Genomic DNA, 10,495 nt, shown 5'->3' with positions numbered 1-10,495 from the left:
AAAAAAAAAAAAAAAAAAAAAGAAAATCATAAGTAATTGAAAAATAAATCTTTTTTAAAATAGTACAATGGATTGAATGACTATATTAAAGATTGGGTAGATTTTTGAAACAAATTATATAACTAGATTGTTTAGCCATATTATAGCTTTTCTCTTCACTTTTTCTGCTATGGTAAGTCTTAATTGATCCGGAGAAGATAAGGCAGATGATAACTGATTTATTAGCAATTTGAAAAAAAAGTTTTCTCTCAAAATGCTGTATATTTGAATCATCTGCAGTCTAATTACATGAGGTGAAAATGGAAGTTCATCCAAAATTATAATGTCTGAGATATATACATTTCATGCTTGAAATGTTTTTTTAAAAAACAAATTTTTTTTTTTTTTTTTTTGAGATGGAGTCTCGCTCTGTCGCCCAGGCTAGAGTGCAGTGGCCCGATCTTGGCTCACTGCAAGCTCCACCTCATGAGTTCACGCCATTCTCCTGCGTCAGCCTCCCGAGTAACTGGGACTACAGGCGCCCGCCACCACACCTGGCTAATTTTTTTTGTATTTTTAGTAGAGACGGGGTTTCACTGTGTTAGCCAGGATAGTCTTGATCTCCTGATGTCATGATCTGCCCACCTCGGCCTCCCAAAGTGCTGGGATTACAGGCGTGAGCCACTGCATCTGGCCAAAAAACAATTTTTTATATGCCTATTATAGTGCATAAGTAGCAGCTCAAGCCCTGTATTACTTAATAGCTACTCCATCAAAAACACTTGAACCTTTAAGAAAAATGTATTTTCACATTAATACTTGTTATCCCATAATCATACCTGTGTTTCAAAGGTCATGTTACACATTTTCAGCCAAGTGCTCAGAGAATTTTAATGTATCTTATTTATAATTAACAATATGAGAAGGTGACAAGTGATTGATAACAGGTTATGGTTCACCACAGCCTAGAGAATGCCAGAGACTCTGTTTCTTTTGGAGGTCTTTAACTTGAAGTTCCAATTTTTAAGTATTTTTACCCTACTATAATAACTGCAATATAATTATCCAGAGAAATCATTCAATTGATTTATTACTTCCTTGGAAAGATATTTACACAGAACTTGGAGATCTTTGAAAGTAAGAATTATAAAAATATATGCTGCTTCTCTTATTTTTTGAAAAAACAGTTTCAGAATTACCACAATCTGTGGCAAAAATTTCTGTCCTTTTACTAACAAAGGCAGCATAGATTTGAAATGTATTTTTACTCTGGGAATTTCTTTTTTAATCTAATGTTTAAATGTCTTCAATTGGGATTTAAATATTGGATTCCAGTTTTAATATGGAATTTGTAAATTAAATAGGACTGACCAACATTTTACTAAAGTAATTATCTTTCTGCTAAGTACTTAAAAATTTTCTCAATATTTATATTTTTTCTATAAATTATATAATGTAAGTATCCAAGCTACCAAATGGCCGCATGTACTTTAGTAAATCTGCTGATTTGCTAACCTTATATAGAGGAAACTGCCTGATAAAAGGATATACAAAATGAAAGTTATATCCTGAATTAAGCTTTTTCTTAAGTGAGATCTTCCATATTTTTGTGATTTGGGTTTTTTTATTGGAAAATACTAAAAAACCTGAAAGGAAAGTCATCCATAGGCAACCAACTGTGTAAGGTAAAGAAAGTCTGCCCCTCCTTTTCTGCTGCTGACCTGACCAGGTGACCATTCTGAACAGTTCTTCTCAACTTTGCACTATGCCTAAACAAATACATCTAGAGATATTTACACATGGGCTTGCTTTTCAGACCATAACAACATACTGGTTTCAGACCATGAGAAACATATTGGTCTGCAGTTAACTTTTTTCCCTGGTTATATACATTGAATAACTTTCCAAAGCAGTACAGCTATATGCCTCATTCTTTTTAGTGGATGCACAGATTCCTAAAAGTGGAATTGCTGAGCCATAGGGTATGTACCTTTCACATCTAAACTAGTAAACAATAAATGAACAGCAGCAATAAACTTTCAAATTATGTGATTTCATGCAAATTAAGATGATATCAGTCTCTTCTTCAAGCCACTTAAAAACTAAAAAGTGGGCCAGGTGTGGTGACTCATGCCTGTAATACTAGCACTTTGGGAGGCCGAGGCAGACAGATCACCTGAGGTCAGGAGTTCGAGACCAGCCTGGTCAACATGGCGAAAACCCGTCTCTACTAAAAATGCAAAAATTAGCCTATAATCCCAGCTATTCAGGAGGCTGAGGCAGGAGAATCATTTGAACCCAGGAGGTGGAGTTTGCAGTGAGCCGAGATCACGCCATTGCACTCCAGCCTAGGCAACAAGAGTGAAACTCCGTCTCCAAAAAAAAAAAATTTAAAAAAAAAAGAGCTAAAAAGTCAATTTGTAATTAGGATAAATTGCATATATGCTAGTATTCTCCATCATCCCTTCACAATCACTCTGGACTCCTCTTTCCCTGCAGTGTCCCAAGAGGCTGACTTTCGCAGACTACATCACCCAGTTTCCCTTGCCCTCTGGCTTCTGGTTGCATTTGGCCAATGGGAGGGACTGTCAGGAAATTAAAAGGAGGGAGGAGAAAGAATTGGGTATCTGTTGGGGCCATGTTTCAGTGTGGCTGCCTTTTTTCTTTTTTCTTTTTCTTTTTTTTAAGATGGAGTCTCATTCTGTCCCCCAGGCTGGAGTGCAGTGGCACAATCTCAGCTCACTGTGACCTCTGCCTCCTGGGTTCAAGTGATTCTCCTGCCTTAGCCTCCCTGAGAGGCTGGGACTACAGGTGTGCACCACCATGCCCAGCTAATATTTGTATTTTTAGTAGAGAGGGGGTTTCACCATATTAGTCAGGCTGGTCTCGATTTTCTGACCTCAAATGATCCGCCTGCCTCAGCCTTCCAAAGTGCTGGGATTATAGGCATGTGCCACCGTGCTGGGCCGGTGTGGCTGCTTTTCTAACCCTTGTAGGCTAGCCTCTGTCTCAAGGATACAGCTCTCACCATGTTGAATCAATAGCTCCCTCCTTATACCTCTTCAGACCTAGGTGCTGAAATAGTTTCTTGTAGCTACAACACCCAAATTGGTTCCTTTAACCCTGCCCACATCTCTGTATATAATGACTTCATTAAAGTTTTGAGTATGTCATCTTTTCCTGCTGGGACCAAAGCTGATAAAATTATCTTCAAAGGCATTGTGTCATTTAGGATTAATTAAGTATATCAATTAGTTTTGATAACAACAGAAACAATGAACAGTGGCTTACGTAAGAAAGATGTATTTTTCCCTCAAGTGAAAGACATTTTAAGGTAGGTATGGTGGCTTCATATGTCAGGGACCCGGGCTCTTGTTTCACAGGTCTCAGTAAGTGGCTTCCACCATATGATTCTAGATAGCTGCTGAAGCTCTAGCTGTGAAGAATGCACTGCCTCCCTTTAAGGTGATTCCGAAATTAAAATTTGAAGATATATATATATTAAAATTTATACCTCATTGGCTACAACTGAGTCAACTGACTGCTCTCCTGTTGCAAGAGATATTTGGAAAGGTAGTATTTCAGTTCATCCATAGCAGAAAATACCCTGATAATTTTGAAGCTTTAGAAAATATTTAAATCCTGGAAAAGAATCTGGCCACATAGCACATCTACCAATTCAAATTTCAGTTAACTCATGGAATACTGCTAGATGGCATAATTCCTTTCCTAGCTCTTCTAAGGCTAGTAGACAAGCACTCTTTTCACAAAGTTATATTGTAATAGCAAGAATAGCTTTATGTAGAAACATTTCAAACATGAAGTGAACAAGTACATATAGTCCCTGAGAATTCCTAATTATCATTGCTCCTCAGTTCTCTATTCCAAGTCAATGCTAGTCAGTTAAGAGTACCTCTCTGAAACTGAATGTATCCCATTTAGAGAGATCTGACATGAATGTTTCAGCTTGACTGTATGTCATAATGGTGTGATCTCTTAAGGAGTGGGCTCAAGGCAAAGAAGGCACCAAATCATCAATTTAATTCTGGTGCCTGATCACCTCCTTGCCAATCTAATTAGTTTCTACATCTTTACTCAACTAAACATTTCCTCCTTTAAAGAAAAAAAAAGCCTTTCATTCATCTTATATTCTAACCACATGGAAATGGCTAATTCTACTCTAATTGTATATTTACCAACCATTCTTTGAGCCATGATTTCAGTCTCCACCAGCAGATGCTTCCTATCAACAAATCTTTTAATTTACAAAGGATTAGATACCAGGTGCATGAACTCCTGTGAGTGAAGCAATAAATATGAATTTTTTCAGCCTGCACTTGGTCCTGAAGAGCCAAGAGAAATGATCTATGGGAAACAAAAGGTACAATCTGGCTCCCTCTGTCCTCCGGAGAAAAGGTTGAAAAGGGTCTGCTGCTGTTTCTATTCTTCTCTGGCCAACTTATCAAGGCAGCAGACCAGCTAGAAATTAGTGGCAGAAGCTCCAGCTGGTAATAGAGGTGCATTTGCCTGGAGCTTCTCCTTGCTTATTTTCCCGGAAATCAAATAGGTAATCAGGAAGCAGCTGGAGAGAAAGTGGATCAAAAAAAGGGAACTAGATAAGAACCCCGCACCAAGAAGTAACAATATATAGTAGAGTTGATACTCTCTGTAATGGTGTTATAAAACATGTCTGCAAATTTTTGATGCTTCTCCCATTGAGAGGGAAACATCTATGTCCCCTTACATGACTCTGTGTCAATCTTAGTAACTTGGTTGTAGCCAACAGAATACATCCAAAGTGACACAACATAATTTCCAAAGCTAGTTCAGTAAAGGTTTGTGCCTAATTCTTAGGATGCTGATATGGTTTGGCTGTGTGAAAACAGACTCATAGAGTAAATTGGTACCAGTAGAGTGGGGCAGTGCTGTAAAGATACCCGAAAATGTGGAAGTGACTTTGGAACTGGGTAACAGGCAGAGGTTGGAACAGTTTGGAGGGCTCAGAAAACAGGAAGATATGGGAAAGTTTGGAACTTCCTGAGACTTGTTGAATGCTTTTGACCAAAATGCTGATAATGATATGGACAATGAAATCCAGGCTGAGGGGGTCTCAGATGGAGATGAACAACTTGTTGGGAACTGAAGTAAAGGTGACTCTTGCTATGTTTTAGCAAAGAAACTGTTGGCATTTTGCCCCTGCCCTAGACATTTGTGGAACTTTGAACTTGAGGGAGATGATTTAGGGTATCTGGCAGAAGAAATTTCTAAGCAGCAAAGCATTCAAGGTGTGACTTGGGTGGTGTTAAAAGCATTCAGTTTTAAAAGGGAAACAGCAAAAAAATTCAGAAAATGTGCAGCCTGATAATGTGATAGAAAAGAAAAACCCATTTTCTGAGGGGAAATTCAAGCCAGCTGCAGAAATCTGCATAAGTAACCAGGAGCCAAATGTTAATCACCAAGACAAAGGGAGAGATGTCTCCAGGGCATGTCAGAGACCTTTGCAGCAGCCCCTCCCAATACAGGCCCAGAGACCTAGGAGAAAAAAATGCTTTTGTGGGTGGGGCCCAGGGCACCCCTGCTCTGTGCAGCCTAGGAACTTGATACACTGCATCCAGCCACTCCAGTTGTAGCTAAAATGGGCCAAGGCACAGCTTGACCTGTGGCTTCAGTGGGTGCAAGCCCCAAGCCTTGGCAGCTTCCATATGGTGTTGGACCTGTGGGTGCACAGAAGTCAAGAATTAAGGTTTGGGAACCTCCACCTAAATTTCAGAAAATGTATAGAAATGCCTGGATGCCCAGGCAAAAGTTTGCTGCAGGAGTGGGGCCCTCATGGAGAACCACTGCTAGGGCAATGCAGAAGAGAAATGTGGGGTGTGAGCCCCCACACGGAGTCCCCACTGGGGCACTGCCTAATGGAGCTTTGAGAAGAGGGCCACCATCCTCCATTCCCCAGAATGGTAGATTCAATGACAGCTTGCACTGTGCACCTGGAAAAGCAGACACTCAGCCCATGAAAGCAGCCAGGAGGGTGCTGTATCCTGCAAAACCACAGGGGCAATCTGCCCAAGGTATGGAACCCCATCTCTTGCATCAGTGTAACCTGGATATGAGACATGGAGTCAAAGGAGATTATTTTGGAGCTTTAAGATTTGGCTGCCCTGCTGGATTTTGGACTTGCATGGGACCTTTAGCCCCTTTGTTTTGGCCAATTTCTCCCATTTGGAATGGCTGTATTTATCCAATGCCTGTACCCCCCATTGTATCTAGGAAATAACTAACTTGTTTCTGACTTTACAGGCTCATAGGTGGAAGGGACTTGCCTTGTCTCAGATGAGACTTTGGACTGTGGACTTTTGGAGTTAATGCTAGACTATGGCCTTTGAGTTAATGCTGAAATGAATTAAGACTTTGGGAGACTGTTGGGAAGGTATCATTGGGTTTGAAATGTAAGGACATGAGATTTGGGAGGGTCAGAGCAGAATGATACGATTTGGCTGTGTCCCCATGCAAATCTCAGCTTGAATTGCAGCTCCCACAATTCCCACATGTCATGGGAGGGACCCAGTGGGAGGTAATTGAATCATGAGGGCAGGTCTTTCCTGTGCTGTTCTTGTGATGGTGAGTAAGTCTCACAAGATCTGATGGTTTTAAGAAGGGGAGTTTCCCTGCACACACTGTCTGTCTTCCTTGCTGCCATGTAAGGTGTGACTTGTTCCTTCTTGCCTTTTGCCATGATCGTGAGCCCTCCCCGGCCATGGAGAGAATTGTGAGCCAATTAAATCTCTTTTCTTATAAATTACCCAGTCTTGGGTATGTTTTTATAAGCAGTGTGAAAATGGACTAAGATAGATGCTCACTCCTGGAGCCTTGAGCTTTCATATAAGATCACCACCTACTCTGAGGCTGCCACATCCTGAGAAAACCCATGCACTATAGACAGTGTGGATTTTAGTGTTCTAGCTAACAGTCCCAACTGAGTTTCTGACGAATAACCAGAATCAACCACCAGACATGTGAGTGAAAACCCCTCTAGCCATAGAGTCTTCCCAACTGAGGCTCTAGAGATAAGCCATCTTCATTTCCCTGGCTAGATTTCTAACCCATGGAATCTGTGAGCATAATAAAATGGTTCTCTTATACCACAAAGTTTTGGGGGTAGTTTGTTACACACAACAGTAACCAAAACACCAACTCTGTTGAATCCCTGAAAATATGGTTGAACCACATACTGATAAATACTGATGTTCATATAAATGCTATGTACATGCTATGTAGCCTCTCTACTAATGGTAGTGATGACCCAGCTTCTTAAAGCTTCACTACCATTAGTAAAGAGGCTACATAGCATGATGCTACAAACATGAGGTATAGAGCTAAATTTTGGCAAGCTACCTCCTGAACCTCCATGTCATGATCTAGTAAATAGGAATAGCAATTTCTGTCATGCAGAGTTCTCATGTGGATTAGAGTTGATGTGCATAAAACACCTAGCAAAATGCCTTACAAAGAAGCAGAACCAATTTTTAAAATAGTTAAAATAACAATACTATAATTTTCTGATTTTATGTTCCCTTTATTTTATGAAGCTTTATTTTGTGAGTGATTTCCTAATTTTATGAATCAACTCACTATATACTGCTATGGAGGGACATACCTATAAAGAGTGTTTGGGTTCAATGACAAATATAATTAGAAAATGAGAGTGCCATGAAAAACAAATACAGGGTTATTAGTGCCTTTAGCTGAAAATCAGCGTGTCCTACCAAGCTGACTGCCATGAGTAAGATTGAATGAGCTGTGATCATCAGAATGACTAAAAATTAAGAAAGAACATTAATTCCCAAAGGAAATCACTGTACATCTCATTATTTCAGGAATAACCTACCTTAGGACTTTAATTAAAAATAATATTTATTCAAAATAAATGAGTGCTGGCAGGTTTCTGCAGAATCTGTGATCTTGGTTATGCTAAATTTTCTTATATTAAGGCAAACATCATTAATCTCATTTGAGATGCCCTCCTGTCTGACAGTCCTTACAGCACTGGGGCAATTTCTTGCAGAAGCCTTTTTATCTTCACAAAAGAGTTATAACTCATGCAGATACCTAACGTGAAAAGGTCTGGGCAATTACAGCCTTCACTTTGAGATCTACACTGGTACTTTATCATGTTAGCAAGCATCTCATAGTAAATTTGCTCTCAAAAGCAGGCCAATATCTCAACATTACCATAAAATTAACAGTGATTATTTTATTATTTTTTTATTCCTACCAATCTGTTTCAGAAAACCTCCAGGTGTTTTATCAAAATTCATAGAATATGACCAGATAAAACAGAAATTTCAGCAAGCCAGTGGATAAAATGGGACAAAAGAAGGAATGAAGTAGAATAGTGATAGGGTTTGGCTGTGTCCCTACCCAAATCTCACCTCCAATTGTAATGTGAGTTGTAATCCCCACATGTCAAGGGAGGGACCTGATGGAAGGTGATTGGATCGTGGGGGGAGATTCCCCCATGCTGTTCTCATGATAGTGAGTGAGTTCACACAAGATCTGGTTTTTGATAAGTGTCTGGTGCTTCCCCCTTCTCTCTCTCTCTCTCACCCACCACCATGTAAGACATACCCTGCTTCCCCCTTGGCCTTCCACCATGATTGTAAGTTTCCTGAAACCTCCAGTAGTATCTTTATAGTAGTGTGAAAACAGACTAATACAGAACATTGATACCGAGGTAGTGGCGCATTCTTATGAGATATCCAAGAACATGGAAACAACTTTGGAACTGGTAACTGGCAGAGGTTGGAGCAATTTGGAGGTCTCAGAAGAAGACAGGAAGATGAGGGAAAGTTTGGAGCTTCCTAGAGACTTGTTGAATGGCTTTGACCAAAATGCTGATAGTGATATGGACAATGAAGTCTAGGCTGAGGTGGTCTCAGATGGAGATGAGGAACTTATTGGGAACTGGAGTAAAGGTCATTCTTGCTATGCTTTAGCAAAGAAAGTGGTGGCATTTTGCCCCTGCCCTAAAGATCTGTGGAACTGATCATGAGGGTGGTTTCCCCCATGCTGTTCTCATGATAGTGAGTACGTTCTCTCAAGATCTGGTTGTTTGATAAGTCTCTGGCGCTTTCCCCCTCACTCTCTCTTGCCTGCCACCATATAATACATGCCTCACTTCCCCTTTGCCTTCCACCATGATTGTAAGTTTCCTGAGACCTCCCCAGTCATGCAGAACTGTGAGTCAATTAAACCTCTTTCCTTTATAAATTACTCAGTCTCAGGTAGGATCTTTGTAGCAGTGTGAAAACAGACTAATACAAACAGGTAAGAAGTTAGAAGGAATGAGGTTAATCTCTACAATGCATACTGTAAAATTTTGTAAAGTCATGTACTTTCAAGTTTGCCAGGTGATTGTTGGGTCATATTGCAAGTCTTATATAACAGTTAACACTGATAATTTTGTTCTCTAGCTATTCTGATTATCTTTGTGCAAGTTACTAATAGATACTCATACTGGGTTAAATAGTACCCTCCCTTAAAATGCACATCCACATGAAAAATGTGAATATGACCTTATTTGGAAATAATGTCTTTGCAGATATAATCAACTTAAGATGAGGTCATAGTGTATCAGAGTGGGTCCTAAATCCAGTGACTGGTGTCTTTATAAGGAGAAGGAGAACTGGACTCAGAGACACACGGGGGAGAAGGCCACGTAATGACGGAGGAAGAGATTGGAGTGATGCAAGGCAAGCCAAGTATCAGCAACCATGAGAAGCTAGGAAGAGGCAAGGAAGGATTCCTCCCTAGAGCTTCCAGAGGAAGCACAGCCCTGCAACAGCTTGATTTCAGACTTTTAACCTTCAGAACTGTGAAAGAATAAAGGTGTGTTGTTTTAAGCCACCAGGTTGTGGTACTCTCTTAAGGCAGCCCTAAGAGACTAATAAAATGCTTAAACATTTTTTTTTCCTGAGAACCTAGAGTACATATTCAATATAAATATAAAGGTTTCAAACCTTTATATTTATATGTAAAGGGGAGAAAAATAAGGTAAAAGAAAGACTCTCCTAAAAATATAGCCTAGTAAGTTTTTTGTTTAACACCTATGACTCTACAATAGGTGACAAAACAAGTAACAAGTAAACAAATGACTAATATTATGAGAAAAAAAATGGAAGCAGTCACCTTTAGTTTAATAGATTGTTTTTATATGGAAATATGGGCTTTTGATATTTTATTATATACATTATTAGAGTCTAATTTTGCAAAGCTATACAGGGAGGACTGTCTTCATAAATAAGAAATTGAAAGGCAGACACTTTAAAGCAGAGACCAAAATGATGTCAATCTATTTTAAGACTGAGTAAAGAGAATTAAAAGGGTAATGTAATACCCAGAACCTGATAAAGTTGTGCTAACCTTTTGTGGTCCAAATGAAAAAATTAATCTATAATCTAAAAATCCTGAAGAAATAAAACAACTCTCTCATGGCCCTGGAATTTTAAACTATGACTCT

Source organism: Piliocolobus tephrosceles, chromosome 2, assembly GCF_002776525.5.
Source record: "Piliocolobus tephrosceles isolate RC106 chromosome 2, ASM277652v3, whole genome shotgun sequence".
Lineage (NCBI taxonomy): Eukaryota > Metazoa > Chordata > Mammalia > Primates > Cercopithecidae > Piliocolobus > Piliocolobus tephrosceles.
The sequence above is the reverse complement of the archived record's forward strand: the minus strand, read 5'-3'. Positions refer to the sequence as shown.